This window comes from Hemibagrus wyckioides, linkage group LG26 (genome assembly GCF_019097595.1).
Source record: "Hemibagrus wyckioides isolate EC202008001 linkage group LG26, SWU_Hwy_1.0, whole genome shotgun sequence".
NCBI classification, from domain to species: domain Eukaryota; kingdom Metazoa; phylum Chordata; class Actinopteri; order Siluriformes; family Bagridae; genus Hemibagrus; species Hemibagrus wyckioides.
In genome coordinates this window covers 8,890,067-8,898,096 of record NC_080735.1, presented here as the reverse complement: position 1 = coordinate 8,898,096, position 8,030 = coordinate 8,890,067, and positions in this window count along the sequence as shown.

The following is an 8,030-nucleotide window of genomic DNA, read 5'->3' as shown; positions in this document are numbered from 1 at the left end:
CTTAGCAAAATAAAAGCAAATGGAAAAATCTTTTTTGTGTGTTTTTTGCTCTCAATCTTATAAACTCATGTGTTTCATAATCATATATTATCTATATATACACCTGGACTTGTGTGAGGTTTTTTTTATTACTCGTTTTTGTATTTAAGCTTAAATTAGAATGAATGACTGACACATGTATCCAAAGGAACACATAACACACAGACACTGAACTCCCTGTAACCCCTGTTTGTCACTGAACTCAAGTAACACGTCAAAGAATCTTCCGATAAGAAGAATAAAGAGTGTGTTGGCCCTAGATGAGCTGATGATCCTCTCGCTCTGTCATTCTGGGTCGTCATGAGAGATTAAAAATGGACAGACTCATGAACTGGAACGACATGTCCGTTTTACAAGTTTGAATATTGAAGTGCCACAGATTTTTATTCAAAGGCTCTGACTTACATGCTATGTGGAGACAATAACATTTGTACAGCATATACAAACACTCCAAGCCGGTGTTTAGAATTCTCTAAGTCTCAAAGTCGTTTCACCAAATAAGTCGAGGCCAATTCACTTGGTGCTAGAGTTGTTCAAGCTAATTATTTATTGGTCTTCAAAACAAATATTGTAGCCATTTATCACACATGAGAATCAACACACTTTTTAAGCATTGGATGTTTAAATGAAAGTGTGTTAATCACCATGTTAATTCATTTCTTATTGAGTGCCAGTGAATATAACTAGACATCACTAAAGGGTACTGGTATAAATTGAGAAAATTAATTGAAGTATTTGAAAGAACTTCATTCTTATTAGAAAAGATCAGAATTTTCCGCAAAAGGTATCCAAATAATCTGCTTACGAATAGGCGAGCTTAAGAGCTTAAGCTTGACTGAGATGTCAAATGAATGGTCTTTCTTGCAGATAGAGTTAACTAACCATCGTTTTAGAACTTCCTTTGTAAAACTAAAATGAAAGATGTTTGCAATGCCTCATGGGTAACACTAACGGTCCCACGACTGCTGACTCTACCCTTATTGGGTTTTGTTTTTTTTTATGTTTAGCAGTTCTGTTTTTTTCTAGAAGGATTGGAAATGTTTCTGTAATGAAACCCTTTGTTGTAGGGTTTCTCCCTGAGGGACCGACCAAAGAGCCCTTTAGAGCAGGGATTCTCAAACTATTTGTGAAACAAAGGAGCCATTTACTGTAAAATAAATTCCACTGACCATCTCATTTTAGTTATTTAGTCGTAGTATCCAAAGATCAGGTTCACCAATATGTAATTTAAATTATTACAATTTACAATTACAATTATTGTAGAGTACTTGAACTTTCCACAACACAGTAGGATTGAATCTAGGCTTACTTCTGATCTCTTGGGGTATGAATTAAAGCATCCAGTGTAAATAAACACTGTATAATTCAATCATCAGTCTAAGGGTTGACTTTTCCACTACTGGAACAAAACAAAGCCTGTCTGACTTTCCTGAGAGAACTCAAACTAGACCTTAACTAGTATTAAGGCTGTGTAGCTCAGGTTGAGGTAGTAATTCTGGTATTATTTCCTGATACCAAATGGAAATTCATACATGAATCCCTTTCTAGTAGTTGCCCTTCTCTTGCTGCTGTATAGATTCCACTTTTCTGTTATGCCTTAGAATCTGGTTGTGGGAATTTATACCCATCAGAATTGGTGAAGTCAGGCTTTTCAGTTTATCACTGTGGTGTTCAGTGGGGTTGAGATCATAGCCCCCATGCAGGACAGTCAAGTTCTTCCACACCAATCTTAGCAAATCATGTCTTTTAGGGACCTTAATTTACACAGCATCGAACAGGGTTTGGGCTTCCTGTGAAATTTGTAGCAACAGATTGAGAGTATATCCACATGCAAGTGTGACGTTGAGGTGTCCACATACCTTTGACCATGTAGTGTATGTTGCGCTTCAAGTTAATCTGCTATTTGCTCATTAATGCACAATTTTTCTGGACGCTTTTTCCTTAAATATTTTATCTTTCAAAGTGGAATTGAGGTCAGTGTGAGGGTGGTGTTCACTCCTTATAATATCCATGCTTTTCCCATTTTTTTTTTCTTCTTTCATTATTGGGTTCAGAAATTTAGAACATGTAACAAATAAAGTAAGTGGGTCATAATGACCTGTTCGATTTTACAATGCTTCAGGCAGCTTTGAAGTCTCGAACCCAGATTAGAAGTTTGGCTTTATTATTTTAACATTGATTGGTCGTTTTAGACATATAAGGTTATGTTATGTATACCTTGATTTTGTTTTGTCATCCTTCCCATCATTTATTGTGTATATGTTCAAGGTTATTATATATTGGACTACTATTTTGAGCACTGGGCATCAGGTACTTTTTCTTGTAAACATGCCACCGGTGCAGATGGTCAGAAGGTCCTGTTTTGGTATCTGACCACAGCACATTATTCCAATTGCTGATAATAGGCAATGAAATAGTTCCTGTTATGCATTGTTTGCTTTCTCGAAGGCAGTTTTTCTAAATGCGAGTAAGCAAGATAGATTCTTTTACAAAATGGAACTGAAACTGCGTTAACACAACACTAAGGTTTATTCTTTCATACTTCACTTGTCTCTGTTGTACTGTGGAAATTGTAATATTGTCATTCTGTACATAATTGTTTTCATACCTAATTTATTTCCAACCCTGGAAACTTTTGTTGTAAAGTCTCAAATCCTTTAATCGCTTGGCTTGTATTGTAGTTTATTGTATTGTAGTTATTTACAAGAACAGTACTGTAGTTAATGTTTTTTTGAACCAGTGCATGGAAGTTGTCCTTGGCTGTGTTAGGCCACTTTTAAACAAATAACATAATAGGCAGCTTGGAACAATAAGATTATGATTAAGATGGGAAAAAAAAAAAAAAAGAGTTGGCTAATAGTTTGGACACCCTTTGGACTTTTCGCAACTGGACCGAAGGGAAGAAACTCCAACTATATAATTTATGAGAATCACAAAAGGCTGAGGCAGAAATATAACCTTGAGCAAGTTGGAATCTGATGCTAAAATTTGTTTCTACAGGAAAATATCTCTCAGTTTGAGGTCACTGTTTTCCTCCCGTTTCTAATTCCATAGCAAATGTGAAGAAAACAAATTGATAACTGGTTAAATACAAAAAAATAATATATTATTCCTTGGCTACAGTGAAAGACGTTTTATTGTTGCTTTTTATTGCACCAAGGTTTGCTCCTGAGCCCCAGTTGTGTCTGTATGTTCCCTTTTGTCCAGAAATTATGCACAAGTGTGAGTCAATGCATGACAACCCTTTGATGGACTGGTGTTCCAACCTCATGTATCTCCATGAGTTCACTGCATCTGTTACCAATATAGTAGAAGCCGTTAGTGACAATGAAATGTAAATAATAAAATAATGTGCACACAGTGTAGGCTAGCAACTCTGGAGTGATTGTTCACATCATGCCACAATGTCAATACACCATTTATGATATTTTCAGTGGCCTAATTTTCTACTACACACAATCCTTTTCACCCTCAGCAGGTCTTTATGCAATGAGGTTTGAACTGCAGATGTCTAGAAGATCCTCATCAACCTGCACTACTGCTCAGAGGTACTCTTACTTTATTGCAAAAAGAAGCCTGTGGACCAGGGGTTAGGGTTCATAGCTTTTCTTTCATATGCAGTCCTTCTCTTTCTTGTTAAAACTTTTGAATCAGGTTGAGTAATTTAAGATTCCAATGTTGCCAGATGTTTCCTTTTCTCTTGGCCTAATGAAGAATGAAACTGTTAAAAATATTAATGAAACCCGTCTGTAGCAGAAAACTCCATTTTGTTTGTCTGTCTTTTTTCCCAGCTCACTATAACTACAGTGTATCTTGTGATAGAATCATTAAAATCATTCAGATGTTGTAGTATTTTTTTTTTATTATCTAAATTTATCGTGGGGAAAAAGAAAAGTTCTCTTTGTTTTTTTGTTTATTTATTTATTTATTTATTTATTTATTTATTTATTTTTTACATATGCCTTATTTTGATGTTGATTGATGGGGCTAACTCATACATTATATGTTGGAAATGAAGTGTCAATAAAACTAATAATAATTACTTTTAAGTAAATCGTTAGAATGTCATTCATGTCCCCATGCCATTGGCAGGATTAGCATGTGTTTGCTAATTTAATGCTGAAGGAAATTTTAACCCTGTCACTCATTTAAGAACAAAATGCAACAACTGTCTAGCAAAGGAACCTTATTTAAAACAAAAGACACCTTTCTATCAAAATGTATCAGCACCTTTCTATCGGTTTCGTCTGTTAGATCGGACTACACGGGTCAGCCTTCGCTCCCTACATGACTGCCTATCACCCGGTTCACCACTGTTCCTTCCTTTTGATAGATACTGACCACTGCAGACCGGGAACACCCCAGAAGTGCTGCAGTTTTGGAGATGCTCTGATCCAGTCGTCTAGCCATCACAATTTGGCCCTTTTGGTCAAACTCTCTCAAATCCTTACACTTGTCCATTTTTCCTGCTTCTAACACATCAACTTTGAGGACAAAATGTTCACCTGCTGCCTAATATATCCCACCCACTAACAGGTGCCATGATGAGATCATCAGTGATCTGATCTGTGTACATGTTTTTCCTTTCATTCACTGTAGAAAAATTATAATAAAAATGTTCATTTTTAACAGTTAGAAGAATACCAACTGTGATGCTCCAGATGCTGTATTGGCATCATATAAGTGATAAATTTACTACTAAATTTAGTTTCCCTTTCACACCGCTGAGGAATCTACCACTTTTACTCTAATGCCTACAGAGCAAAATGAAAGATCTACTGCCTCATCGGAGTGTTGTGAATACATGGAAAGTAAACACTTTAGAGTCATCACCGGTTTTTGGTAAGTATTTAGTGCACCTACATTCCCAGTAGCAGTCTACCAGCCTTAGTTTTTTGGGGTTTTTTTTGTATTTTCACTAATCAAATGTTAATGCATATTAATCTTTTTTTTTCTCAAGCCACTTCTGTATCTAAATACGCCTTAGAAAGAGACTCTTGACATTGTTCATGACTTTTGCCCTGCATGAGCTTTACTCTTACAGCTATTTATGCGTATATGTATGTTGGCATACGAATAATTAAACTCAATTATAATGAAGTGATTTCCACCTCTGTGTTAGACCTGTAATGTGACCTGAATGGTAGGTGTACCTGATATAATGACCAATGAGTTTCGTCCACCTAATATATAGAAGGTTTTAACTTTCATACACAACATAAGAGAACACATTCACTATTTTATGCTTTCTCCATGTACATTATTAGTTATACACTCTAATTTTTCACTATAGCTCTTAACTCACACTTGATTCTGCCAAACAAAGACCATGCCACAATCCGACAGCCTTTTTTTTTTTTTTAGGACTAGCCTTACAGTTAGCAGGATGAATAATCCCAAGATGTACAGAAAACTTTCCTATACAAGTTGTTGCATCATGTTTTTTTGTACTATGAGACCAAATAGCTGAACAAGTCTTTCCTTAAAACCATTTGGCATCCATATTTCCTCTTCTGCCAGAGAAAAAGAAAAAAGGATAATGATAGAGACATACAGGACGGACAAAAACAAAGCGAGCTCTTGCCACTAACCCAAGGACTCTGTTTCATTCCATTAACCAATCCAGTAAATTACAGAGTGGAGTGCGTGGAGGGAAGCTGAGACTGCTGGTTACGACTCCGTCTCTGACTATTTCTGTCCTCTGCCAGCGTGTTGTGGAGGGCGGGGACAGCTCACATACTCTGAAAACTTTTTCCTCCACTTCTTTTTTTTTTTTTTTTTTTTTAAGTCTCAAAGGCTTTTCTTAAAGAGAAAAAAATCAACAGAAAATTGCAAAGATTTATTTTTAAGAAGGTGTTGTGTTTTTTTTTTTTTTTTTTTTAAGGTACCTTTATGTAAAAACAAGGAAATTTACAGTGATAAAATCTGTTCACGTTGTTATTTCATGGAGGATTATTTTATTTTTAAGACTATGATGGTTTTTGCTGGATGTAAACACAAGCAGGGATGCTCTAAACTTAGGTATGAAGTATATAATCATCATCTTCATAATAATAATAATAATAATAATAATTATCTACCTTCATACAGTAATGCTTCACCTTGGTATTTAAGCAATACAGTAAAATTTAGATAATGACACTTTAATGAATTACACACTGAAAGGAGGTTTTCATGCCTGCTATTGTGTAATGATCATTTTAATTTAATCACATCCAGATACTGTTAGCAGGATTCATGAGTCGACTGTATTTAAAACTGGGTTCAATGTAGAGAGAGGTTTATGTATGCCCCGGTGCAAAAGCAGAATAATTAATAATAATATATAGATTCAATGGAGTTGTTTCAGGACGTGTACATGCACAATAACCTGATATAAACGTCTCACTGGAGCTTGTTTTTCTATTTTGTGTGAGCTGATGGGTCAGTTTCATCCCCAAGAGAGAGCACATAATTATGACTTTTTTTTTTTTGTGCAAGTCTCTACTTCTTTTATGTTGAAATGTCTTCTTGCCTTAGGCACTGGGTTCCCATTGTTATAATCTTTCTTTAATTTGTTAAATGAGTTTATATTTATCATATTAATTATTTGAGGTTCGAGAGAAGCAGAGTTCATGCCCTACTTTCTCACACTTTAGCATCATTTTCAGGCCCACTTTTGTAAAAATTTTACTTTTTGCTCTGTTTGTTTTATTATATCGAGTACTATATACACAAGACAAAGCTGAATATGAATATCGGGACAGTCCAAAAATGTTTATTGTTGTTTTGAATACTTTTAATAGCTAAGTTTTAATACCGTTTTTTTTTTTTTTTACCCTAGATTGAAATCTGCTCATTATACATGGATATGTAATACATGACTGGGGAAACCTTGGGAAATAAACACATACTCTTTGATTTGCTGTTTATTTAGATTATTTTTTTTATTCAGAAAATTTCTCAAAACGCAATCAAGTTTCATATAACTGCATTTTGTTGGGGTGGTACAATCGAGTAGTACAATGTCTCACTGTTATATCACAGCTCCAGGGTCCCTGGTTCAATCCTGAGCTCTAGTTACTCTCGGTGTGGAATTTCACATGTTCTTCCTGTGTTTACGTGGGTTTCCTCCAGGTTAATCCCACGCCCCTGAATGAATTAACATTTTTTCAATTATATTTTTTATACACCAAATTATATTCTTTCTTTGTTTATCTAATGGGATAAATGTCATGCAAAATAGCATAATATACACCAACCAGGCATAACTTTATGACCACCTGCCTAATATTGTGTTGGTCCCCCATTTTCTGCCAAAACAGCCCTGACCCGTCCTGCACTGTGTATTCTGACACCTTTCTATCAGAACCAGCATTAACTTATTCAGCAATTTGAGCAACAGTAGCGCGTCTGTTGGATCGGATCACACGGGCCAGCCTTCGCTCCCCACATGCATCAATGAGCCCTGACCCCCCATGACCCTGTCGCCGGTTCACCACTGGTCCTTCCTTGGACCACTTTTGATAGATACTGACCACTGCAGACCGGGAACACCCCACAAGAGCTGCAGTTTTGGAGATGCTCTGATCCAGTTGTCTAGCCATCACAATTTGGCCCTTGTCAAACTCGCTCAAATCCTTACACTTGTCCATTTTTCCTGCTTTTAACACATTGACTTTAAGGACAAAATGTTCACTTGCTTATCGTCGTCGTCATCGTCGTCGTCGTCGACACAGCAATTGCAGTGTAGCCTCACAGCTCTAGGATCCCTGGTTCAAATCCTGAACTAGGGTGACTGTCTGTATAGAGTTTCTGTGCAAGTTCTCCATCTCTATTTGGGTTTCCTCCCCAAACCTCTCAAAACATTCCACTAGGTGGAATTGGCTAAGACGGATTGTCCCTAGTGTGTGAACGTGCGTGTGCATGCCTGCTGCCCTGTGATGGACTGGCCCAGTATTTCCAGGGTAGGCTATGAAGCCACCGCAACCCTGACCAAGAGAAAGCGGTAA